The following is a 12,491-nucleotide window of genomic DNA, read 5'->3' as shown; positions in this document are numbered from 1 at the left end:
GTGTTACCTGACCTCACAAAGGATCAAAGAGAGGCACACTCTTTCTGCCCATTGTTCTGCTTGCTTAGCAGAATCAGGCACACTGCCTGACTGGAATACACACAGCCCTTCCCTGGCTGGCCTGGGCTGCCAGTGTTGACATACAAATTCTACAAATCAGTTGTGGCTTTTAATAATTATGTGAACTACCAGCCACCGTACCAAAACCAGCATATGGTTTATATTTCAATGTTACCTTGCCACCCGCTTATAGATTATCATGATTAATATGGTGTTGGCTAAGAGGTACACATTTAAATGAAAGATATTTCTGTAGTGACCTTGCTGCCATCTGAAACTGTCAAACAGGGCACCTGTGACCTTTGCACCCCTTCTGTGCCACTGAATAGCAAGAGCTACAGATCAAGGAGAGTGATGCTGCAGAGCACAGCTGTCACTATTCTTTTGTCTTTTCTCATGGAACTTTCTGGATTGGTGTTCTGATTAGCAGAAACACCTCTCTGAGATGGAAGGAATTACCCTTATTATTTATTAATAAAAACAAAATAATCCATGGCGTCTATGCCCTTTCAGATGGCATTTCCTCACACACAACTAAGCACTAGAATAGTTCTTGATACGGAAATTGCCTTGTCTAAATGGTGTCATCTGCTGCTGTCCCAATGCAATACTTACAATACTTAGAGGTAGCCTGTGTGTTATTCTCTCAGTGGACCAGACAAGTATTGATTTCCACACAGAGACCACATTCCCCACATGGCCCAGGTGGTTTCACGGTGGTATGTATAGATGATGCAACCGACCGAGTGGCTTTATCTGTGCAAGGGGGAAATTGCTAATCATTTTCAGTAGATGCTAGATGGAAATTAGTCAGTTTGCACATATGTACTGCATGTTCCTACAGAACGGTCTGTCCCGAGGTGGTTTGCATACTTATAGCAGCTGTGGGGCTCAATTTTAAAATGAAATTGCTTATTTTAAGCCCATTCATCAGGTCGCTTCATTGGGTAGAGTCAAGCTTTCAGCTTGCATTATACAGGAGTATCTCCTCTCTTCTTGCCATAACATGTCATAAGTATTTCCTATGCATTCTTGAAGATTGTATTGATAGTATACTATAGCAATATGCTTGTTTATTGGGTATGCTGTGACACACGTTGCTTCTTGATTTTAAACTTTCCTAATTTCTATTGTTCCAGGACCTGAGAACAAATCCTTGATACCAAAAGGAGAAGCCCTGGTGGCTATGTTGCTCGGCTGCAGGCAGTCATGGCGGAATAAAATGGCTGGGAAGGATGGAAAGTTCAGGTTAATTTCAATGCATGAGTCGTAATTAACTGAATTAGGAGTTCATGTATTTGTGTGTTCACCGCAGTTCTCACACTGGTAATTAATAATGAGTTGTTAGCCAGGAATCTACTTTCGGAAATTGCTCTAGGCATAGGACACTTATTGGCAACAATGTCAAAATAGATTGCTTAAAAAAAAGAAAACTCAAAGAAGGTATTTTCCCCTTACTGAACCTTGCCACAACCCACAACCGTGAGTTAAACAGTTTCTGTGGATATTGGATCCTTATGCCTTTACTCTTAATAAAGTATTGACAATGGATCACAATACTTGCTGAAGGGGGTATTAAAGGCACAGGAAGTACTAGCAATGCATCAGGATACATATAGGAGGGGGTTTAAGGGAACACAAAATACTAGCAATGGATCAGGATACTTGCTGAAGGAGACATTAAGGGAACAGAAAGCACTAGCAATGGATTGGGATAGTTGTTAGAGAGAATATTAAGGGAACAGATAGTACTATCGATGCATCAGGATACTTGACGGAGGGGGTTTAGGTAACTAGGAAGTGCTAGCAATGGATCTGGATGCTTGTTGGCTGGGATATTAAGGGAGCAGGCAGTACAAACAAGGGATCAGGTTACTGGTTATTGTGAGTATTAGGGGAACATGAAGTACTAGCAATGGAACAACATTTATGCTTTAGGGTCTATTAAGGGAATAGGAAGCACTAGCAACGGATCATGATAAATGCTGGAGGGGGTATTAAAGGAAAAGGAAGCACTAGAAATGCATCAGGATACTTGTTGGAGGGGGTATTAAGGGAACCAGAAGTACTATCAATAGACCAGGATATAATTGTTACTGGAGGTATTAAGGGAAAAGGAACAGCAAGTACTAGCAATGGAACAGGATAATTGTTGGAGGGGGTTTTAAAGGAACGTGAAGTACTAGCAATGGATCAGGATGCTTGTTAGAAGGGGATTTAAGGGAACACCAAATACTAGCAATGGACCAGGATGCTTATTGTATGGGTATTAAGTGATCTGCAAGCACTAGCACTGAATCGGGATGTGTGTTGATGGGTATCTTAGAGAAGCAGGAAGTAAAAGCAATAGATCAGGATACTTGATTTGGTGTCTATTAAGGGAAGAGAAAGCACTATCATTGGACTAAGATCGCTGGATTGGGATTAAGCCAAGAGGAAGCAGTAGTAATGGATCAGAGAAGGTACTAAGGGAAAGGGAAACACGGGCAATGGGTCAGGATACTTGTTAGAGGGGGTTTTAGAGGAACAGGAAGTACTAGCAATTTAACAGGATACTTTTTGGCAGCAGATTAAGGGAACAGGAAGTACTAGGAATGGATCGGGATACTTGTTGGAGGGTATAGTAAAGGAATAGGAAGCGCTAGCAATGGATCGGGATACCTGTGGGAGGGGGTGTAAAGGGGTAGAATTGGACAAGAGATGTTCTTTGTTACCTTGAACTACCCAAAGACGTATAAACATAGATTTGTTTCTAAAAGGTTACTTGTTTGCTGCTGTGTGAAGTAAAGCAAACAGAAAGCACAATACTCACCGTCATGTTCTAATAACATCTAGACTTTTCTACAGGTTAGAATGGGAACTCAGCATTCTAAATCAAAGCACAGCAATGCATCGTACCATGGCAATTTGCATTCCTATAAAACAACCTGGCACGTTGAGCTAAATATTGATACTTGTAACTAAAGCATAATTGGATGTGATCAATGTTAAAAGTAAAAAATAAATTGTATTAAATTTAATTTATTTAATCTTCTAATTAATTGAATCAAGTCAGGAAAGCAATCGAAATGTCGGTGCAGTGTGGAGGAAGAAAGGCATCTGATGTAGCAAATTTGATTAAATGGAATGCTTAAAATGATCATTCACTTAAAGACTGTGTTTGCAAATTAAATAGATGTATCGCTCTGTAGGATGAAGGGAATCGTGGCTTGATGCAATAGCACACTCTGAAGGCCACTGGCATGCCCTGTGATTAAGCGCCATATAGCGCTGTTGAAAAGAAATCCAACACATGAATTGCAGTGGCATGTGGCTTTTATTTTTTTTTAAAAAGGTTTGCATTTGTCTACATTAGACTTAACACCGATTGTAAATGTCCTTTGCAAACAACTGTACGTGTTTCCGTATTATTGACAAGTGATGCTCCATCAGATGAGGGTGGGTGGAAACGGCTCCTGTTTGGAAAGGAACAGCTTCTGCATTGGGAAGAACATAGCTGGCTGAATAAAATTAAAGAAAACATGATAAAATCATAGAGGATTTGGGAAGGCAGTTTTTGGTTTAGCCGTTTGTGGGTTTTTGAGGCTGTGGTACACAGTGGTGTGAAGCGGTACTAGGTTTCCACCCATGACATTAACACGATTTCTCCACTTTTTGTGTTCCCCTAAGAAGTATTGCTTAATTTTGTTTTGACGTTTTTACAACTGATGGACTCAAAATTGATTGATTTCTCCGAGAGGACAGAGGGAGGTATATTTATTGACCCCCCAAGCAGTAGTGGACCCATTGGCCCTTTAAGACAAGGTAACAGTATCTGAGATGAATGGGGATGCAGATCTTACTCATACATCAATAATCAGACTGACCCAGGAAGTTGGCAAAACATAACTGTTTTATTAGCAGTTGTCTAAAACAGGAGGTAGAACAGACATCAACGGACTCCGCACAAGTATTCTCTCTCTCAAGCGTTCTCAAACCATTTAATGAAAAAACAAACTTTATAAAAAAAATGTGTCATTACTGACATCATACTGCATGGAAAACTAAAAAAAAAAACATATGGGGGTATATGATAGGCTTAAAGGGAACATCTAGATATACTTTCTTTGGGATATTGGATCTCTAAGGTCAGGTGGACAGCTATGCCCACCCCTAGTGCAAGTCATCTTCCATGTCATACTAATACGCAACATTCTATTGGCTTCTCAAACTATAGGGCTCCTTGCTACGTGGCCCTCTATAATTGGTTGGCATGCTTGTACCCTTCTGGAATATTCCACTCACTAACAGCACGCAAGCTGATACCCCAGGTGCTGGAGGAGTTTGCTTGGTCATGCCTCCCCACCCAGTTAGCCCATCATCTGTCATGACTCCTGTGGTCTGCCAATTAAATTAGCTTCTTTGAACTCTGCCTTGAAAAGTGTCACTGTGTCTGAAAATAAAAGGGAGTGAAGGCATGGCCTTATCATCTGGCCTCTGTGTAGCTTGCCCCAAAGTCTATTTCCAACTAGACCATGTGACATGAGACCATGTTTTGAGCTCCTTTGTTACATTTAATATTATTACATTAATAAAACCTGGCCCTTCAAGTGTTTTTCCATTACACCTCAAACAGGAGCTCGACTCGTTTATCACGTTCATTGTATCTCCTTGAGTAGATAACCAGGTTCTTGGCGGCCCGACTCTTGACACGGGGCCAGGAAAGCCTTCTCCAATCTTCCTGCACCGGCAGCTGTTTTATTTTACTGCACCACACTTTTAGCCCTTCTATTCATGGGCTCCAAGTTTGCTAAAATGCGACGTATGATTGCTTGGTCTACTTGCGTTACTGTATCTGTACAATTTAAAACAGCTTTGCATTTTCTTCAGTGCTTCTCTGCACATGCAATCTTCATTTTGCTCCTAAAATATTGCTTGATTCTTTACTTCCCCATCAAATTCTGTAAGGTCTATGTACTCTCTTCATTGGCATCTGTTCTGGGTGCATCATTTCTATTTCATGTGACATCACCAGACTTCTCTTTCATTCATCTTCACACTTCTTCCGGATCTTCCTTTAGAAGACCATCATTTCTTCGTGGATACATCATTTAGGGTTTTCTCAATGGATACCTTGTTTCAAGGACTCCTCGTGGTATAGCTACCATTACTGTTGTTGGGCATGTCACAATTTCCAGCTGCCATCGTATAGGCACACTGGGGGTGGAACCTCCAGTAGAGGTACTTGGCTCCTCCTCTACAGTAGTGTGGCTTGTCCTCTCATGACAGATACCACTTGTTAAATTCCAGCTGTACCAACTTGAAGGATTTGCTTTTTGTATTTGTATTTATTTGAAGAACGGGGATGTCAGTTTCGATCAGAAGTGACTTACAATAACACATTTACAGATGGTGAGCCAGTTATTTATGTTTTTAAAAAGTGCAACATATACCAAAACAGACAAAATATAAATAGGAAAACAGGTGACCTTGCAAAGTGGGCAAGTGCTTTAAACTAAGGAGGTGTACTTTTTAAATATACAAAATGATATTATTAAATGTGACTCAAAGTAGTGGTGTGATCAGGTAGGGTGGCTGGGGGAGATCACAGGGGTAGCTCCCTCTTTAGCATGTAACTGTCATGTAAGCCAGGCTTTGAAGAGATCCACAGTTGGGCTGACTTTGATAGTTATGGGCGATGTGATCCAGTGGAGCATGCGAGGAGGGAGAAAGAGCGGGAGTGGTAGAAGGCATAGGGAGAGTATAAGACAGTGAGAATGAGTGCAGAGGGGTATTAGAGGGAATGAGATGGTGAACAAACGGAGATACATGAGGAGCAAGACCATTGATAGCCTTGTGGACTAGGAGAAAACACTTGAAAAGTGAGTGGTTGTGCACAGAGAGCCAACCGGCATCTTGTTGGTAAGTAGAAGTGGGGCAGAATCTGGTTAGGTTGTAGAGAGTGTGGGTGGCAAAGGTGAGGACTTATTTAGATGGAAGAAGGAGTAGAGAGGAAGGTCAATGACTAGGCTTGAGCTGTAGTCAAGTGTTCTGAGCACAAGACTGGTGATTAGAGTTTGTAGAGTGGTCAGTAAGAAAAGGGCACATTTTCCAAAAAATGTTTAGGAGGTTAATCATATTTTGCAAAACTCTTTTTTGCCAATTTAATCTGGATGAACCCACACCACTCTTGGCAAGTGCATTTGCAGTCATCCCACATGTCATCAAATGGAGAAGATTGCATTTGTCTGGCCACATTTGTGCAAATATTTCTCCAAGATGGCAGCTCGTCTACACAAAACTTGTGTGCCTTTCAGGCAGCGCGCACTGAGGAAAATTCAAGCGATTCTTCCCTACATGGCTGCACACATGACACAAGAGCACTGAGTAACTACAGCACTCAGATAGAGAGGGCAACAATAGAGAAAACGCTGCACTCCGGTATGCCTTTGCGATTGACTGTGAAACCATTAGGTAACGCTGCCCAGCTTGGAGAGATCTTCAAAATGGAGAGGGGTGAATGCACAGTTACCGTGTGCAGAATCTCACTAACTCTGTTTTGACTTAAGGTCTTTTTTTGCATCTTGCTACCAGCAGATATGTGGACCGGGAAGAATTAAATGTCTTTTCCGTGCATGATGTCTTCAGCACGGTCTGTTAATGGACCATTACTTTAGGGTGTGGTTGTTCTAATTTTATTTATTTATTGGATATTTGTAAGGCACCTATAAAACAAATGGTGGTTCAAGAAGCCAAAATAAATAAAAGGGGGGGACAAGGGAGAAAGATACAAATAATGGTCCTATTGGGCCTTGTACACTCAGAATGTGCAAGTGCAGTATCCTGAAGTGTGAGTGGGTGAGTGCAGGTCTGTGTGAAAAGCAAAGTGTTAGGGTGCAAGGGGGTGTAACCACTTCCACCTTTATTTCCGGCACTTGCTCTCCGGGGAGACAAGGAGGACAAGTGCCAGGGATTGCATGGGGTGCAGGGTTGAGGGCCCACATGCTAAGTGTGAGGAGGGGGTAGACTGGGCGGGGGCCTGGTGTCTTGTAGAACTCAAAGGGAACAAGACAGCCAGTCACTACAGCAAACAGCGGTGTAGCGGGGGGGGGGGAGGGAAGGAAGAAGTGAAAAGGAGGATCTTGAGGAGCTTCCAGAACTTAAGGAGATCCATCTCTAGCCAGAGAGGGCCAGGGAGATCATTCCAGAGGGAAGATTGTGCAGAGGAGAGAGATCTACCCCCACTATCTGATTGGAGCAGTGTCTTATCTGCGGAGTGGGAGCTAGAAGACTGAAAGGCTCTAGCAGGAAGGTATTCAGGCAGAGAGAGCTGGTAGTAGTGGGGTCCCTGGCCCCAATAATTCTTGTGGATGATGCAGAGGGTCTTGATCCTAGCAGCAGCCAGGAACCAGTGGAGAGATTTTAAGGCTGGAGAGATGCAGTCCCTGGGTTTGAAGCCAAGGATAAGTCTTGCAGCCCAATTCTGGATTAATTGAAAAAGGAAAACGAAGGATAGAGGGCGATTGATGAAGAGACTGTTGCATTTATCCAGCCTAGAGAGGACCAAAACTCTGGAGTCATTGAGTTTATGGGGGAAGGTGAGGAAAGGGAGAATGCCCCAGAGAAGGTGCAGCTAATAGTGGGCCTTCTTGGCAAGGTCCGTGATGTGAGGAGAGAAGGAGAGAGAGCAGTCAAAGATGCCACCAAGGTTTTTTGCCTCACAAGAGGGTGAGGTGAAGGGACCCATATAGGATGGCCTAGATCATAGGAGGGAAGGAGGGAGCTGGGGTCCCAATGAGACAGATCTCAGACATACTGGCATTAAGGCAGAGATCATTGGCAGCACACCATGCCTGAATAGTAGTCAAACAGTCAGGGATGAGAGAAGAGGAGGAAGTAGAGGGAAGCTTGAAGGACAGCTGCGTGTTGTTTGCGTAACATTGGAAGAGAGGATCGAAGGAGACGATCAGGTGTGCCAGAAGGCCAAGGTAGATGTTGAAGAGCCACTGAAGAGCCTTGAGGGACGCTGCAAGTGGAGAGTGTGATAGGAGAGAGAAAAGGGCCGAGTTGAACCTGGGAAGGTCGGTCATAGAGGAAAGTGGTCAACCAGTCCAGTGCCAGACACGTGATACCAAGGGTGGCACACAGCCGATTTGTCAGGGTGGCATGAGTGACCGTGTAGAAGGCAGAGGAAAGATCCAGAAGGATAAGAATGAACAGAGAGTAGGAATTATGATTTGAGAGCAGGTCTTCACGGGTGTTCAGTAGAGTAGCTTCTGTGCCTCTGGGTGCTCTGGAGCCAGACAGGTGGTAACCTGGTAAACCAGACTCTAAGGCAGTGTTCTTCAAACTGTGGGGTGTGCCCCTTAGTGGGACGTATCACCATGCTTGGGGGGGCACAAATCTCACAGCTAGTAAAACAATTAAATGCTGCCTTTCATTCAACTGCCAATTCAAGAAGATAGCACAGCATCCTGCGTTAAACTCTTGAAAGGAGCACAATTCTGAAAGCCAGAATGCAAAGTCCATGCTTGCCGCAGCACACCTGCTTTGGCTGTATTATGGCAAGTGCTGCCTTTGCATTCCTCCTTTCAGTAAGATGCTACTTCCAAGAAGTAAACTCAGAATGGTATTTTCCATGCTGTGTTTCTGATTGAAAAGCAGAACGGAAAGATGGCGCTTGCCACAACACAGGCCCTTTGCCAGTATAAGTGCAAGTGCTGACTTTGCATTATGCCTTTCAGCATGGTGCTACTTTCAAGGATGAACGGGTGAAAAGAAACAGGAAGAGACATAATGAGTGACAGAATAGGAGGCAGAGACAGCAGAGGAGACAGACATAGGTGGGAGAGGTTTAGGCAGAATAGGAATAGGAGTTCGACAGAATTGAAAGGGGAGGGGGAAACAGCAGAAGGAAGGAGAAAGAGCAGGATTGAAGGGAGTGAAACAGAACAGTGGCAGAAGACACAGGGCAGAAGAGACAGTATAAGAGGAAAGGGAGGGTGAGTGCCAGAATGGAAAAGGAAAGAATAAAAATTGAGGGGGAAAGACTATGTGAAAGAGGGCAGAATATTGAAAGATGAGAGATATGGAAATGAGAACCTAAGATAGATCAGTAAGAGAAGAGACAGAACAGGAAAATAGATAAGCAGAATAGGAGAGAAACTAAGAGACGGAAAGCAGGGGCAAAAAAGAGAGAATTGCAAGGAGCCGAGAGAGAAAGCAGAAACTTCAGGAGGGAGAAGACAAACCAAGAATGAAAGGAAGACAAGAGACATATTGAGAGGTTTAGAGAGCCAACAGACCAAATGGGTGCGGGGCTAGTTAAATAAGAGACAGACCGCGAGGAAAAGGAGAAAGGGTTGAAGCGGAAGTAGATTGAGAAGTGTGTAAAGTGGAGCGGTAAGAGATTGAATTTGAGGGGCTGAAGAGGAAAGCGATATTGTAAGCTGTAAGGTGGCAGAACAAGAGAATGACAGTCAAGCCTAGAGAGGAAGCAGGGAGACAGAGCAGGTGCAGTAAAGAAAGGAGAAGAAAGCAGCACAGAGTTAAAGATGTGAGAGACTGTTTAAGGTAGAAGTTTGGTACAGAAGGGATTACCAGAGAAGGAGACAGTGACAAGAAATTTAGACAAGTGGTAAGGAGTCGAGGAAGTCTGCTGCTAAAACATGTAAAGTCCATGCATAGCAGCTAAAATTATTATGCAGTCAACAAACTCAATGTCCTAGCAGAGGAGGGCCCTGACATTTTGAAGACCACTGCTCTAAGGTAAGTGACCCTACAGTAATGCGTAATGGGTTTACAGTGAGATCGTCTAAAGCCACTCACGATGTGATACATTGTCTCTCTTACCCTTGCACAGGTGGGGCAGGTTAGCATTACTGTGAGAACACACCAGAGCGTGTGCTTTATGTGGAAAGTTTGATCTTGGTAACAATGGCATGGTCTTACAGCCTGTTTCTTAATTCAATTCAATTTGTTGTATCTCAAATTATGATCCCCTGAGGCCTCTCACAACGTGACACAATGCCTCTTTTACCGCTTCACAGGTCGTGTTGGGTAGCATTATTGTGAGAACACAATGGGACATGTGCTTTATGTGAACAGTTTAATACTGGTAAGAAAAGCGTGTTCTTACCAGATGTTTCTTAATTCATCTCAATTCATTCCATCCTAAATTGGACACTCGTGGTGGAGCTTGGGGTGCATTGCGGATGGGCATAGGTATACCTCTGGGACTGAGCGATGGTCTGCACTGGCAAGTTGACACAGGCACAGGTTGTTTCACTAAATAATGGACGCACACCTGTGTTCTTAGCATGCAGAATTGGGTTTCCATGTGGTTGGATCGTTGTTTAGACAATTCCACTTTTTTGATTAAATGTATTTCCTTTATTGGCAGAAATTCTCCCTACCTGAAACTTTGTTCTTTGACCCTGATGATGGCAGTGGTTATGTGAAAATAGAGCTACCTCAAGCCAAAACTCGAGTTGGCCTGTACTAATTGATACATTAAGTTAAATACATTTTTACATCAATAAACATGCCTGCCCGAAGGATGGATTCATTCAACGCGGGCTTGGACGTTTTTTGATTTCCCCATTTGGCCTTGTGCCGAAACCAGACAGGAGCATTCCCTGTTGCTTGTTTTGCTTTTTCCTGTAGTTTTCATTTATGTTTCTGTATTGTATATATTCATATTGTGCTGCTTGGATAGAACTGAGGAACGGGTTATGTATGTAGTGGGTTGTGCATCACACAATTAGCATGAATTTTCATTGTTTTTCTTATTACTTTGTCAAGTGTTAAAATATTGTTATGAATTTTGACAACCATTGCAACAAATAAATTCTGTTTAGACTGCCTCTGGCCAGTTGATACATTGAGTTGCTACACACGGGACCCTTTGATGAATTCTTGCAGTTGTAGGTCAATATAAAAGAGGATCTCTTAGAAGAGGGAGCGAGAAGGTCAGGCAGGAAGGAAAGGATGGCATTGGAAGCCAGGAGAAAGATGACTTCCATTTTTGCAGAGTCATTGGAGAGCCATCCAGTGACAAATTACAGAGAGTCAGTTTGTAATCCATTCCAAGATGGCTTTGGTGAAGACGTGAAAGAGAAAATTATTTGAATGTATGCTGTCTGTTGCATCAAAATACTCAACATAGAGAAGAACTGCATTTATTCTCAGCAAAACAATTCACATAGTACTCTGATCATTCTTTGATCATGCCAGGTTATTGCGTGAATAATCTGTTTTGTTCCACCATGATCTTTGATAAGAGTCATGATAATCGAATGAGCAAAGCATCATGATTTTCTGAGGAGTGCTGGGTGAGGGTAAATCCATCATATCAAAATATCCCCCATTTAACTAGGGGATAACATAACATTCAAAGGGATGAGCCCTGATAATCTAATGAGCTAGGCATCATGAACATGGAAGCATTGTATGAGGTGTGAAGCCTAATGATGATCTGAGAGGGGGAATAATAGCCATGGATTTCTAAGGGTGTCAGCAACAATAATCAATGAGAGATAACCATAACAATCAAATTAGTGAGCCATTGTAATCTGAAGGGGAGGGACATAGTAATATAGGGGAAAGGACAGATGTTGTATCTGACTTCAGGGTTTATGATAAGATGACACAGGAAGCCTAAGGTATACTGTAACTCGTTCTAATCTCTGCGGGAGTCATGATTATCAAAAGAGGAGAGAAATGGTCACGGGAAGTGCTATGAACCTCTGTGGGTGGAGCCATGGCAATAGGTTTTCTCCCTACAGATCCTGAGTGGTAAACACCTTGATAAGATAAGCAGGGAAGACCCATTTTAATCTGAGTAGGCATGTTAGTTTGAGGGTTATAGTTGAAACATGGTCATTGTTGGGACTGATATTGTGACAGGGACAACTCTGGGAGCTGTTGTCAGCATCGAGAAGTTCTGATTATTGGCTCACCTGTTTGTTCTTGGATATCTTCTTCTTAGAGGTTACTGGTTTCTCCTTTATTTTAGCAGTCCTGGTCTTGTGGAGAAAAGGGCAGTCTCCCCAGACGCCACCCTGCTGGCTCAAGGCCGGACAGGCTAGCACCCAGGGCTACTACCCAGAAATTAAGGTATCCTGTGAAGATCTGATCCAAGGGGAGAGGGGTGTTCATGTTCCGGGAAGGAATCCAGGGAAGAAAGAAGCTAGGAAGGAACAACACTGTTATGCAGATCCCAGCAGGTACCGTGCGGCCAGGAGGGCGGCGTGAATAAAGGCAATGTTCAGGTAGCGGTAGTCCGATAAGAGCACAGAGTATTTAGAAACATGCAGCAGGTCTGTAGAAGGCAAGCAGCAAGCACAGGGCACCAGAAGGGGGCCACATGGAGCAGAGCAAAGCCATGAAGGAACAGAGAAGATTGTACAGAAAGAACAGCACAACCAGGAAGGAAGGAAGGAAGGAATTCA

The sequence above is a fragment of the Ambystoma mexicanum genome, chromosome 3p (genome assembly GCF_040938575.1).
Source record: "Ambystoma mexicanum isolate Mex_15411 chromosome 3p, UKY_AmexF1_1, whole genome shotgun sequence".
NCBI classification, from domain to species: Eukaryota; Metazoa; Chordata; class Amphibia; order Caudata; family Ambystomatidae; genus Ambystoma; species Ambystoma mexicanum.
The sequence above is the reverse complement of the archived record's forward strand: the minus strand, read 5'-3'. Positions refer to the sequence as shown.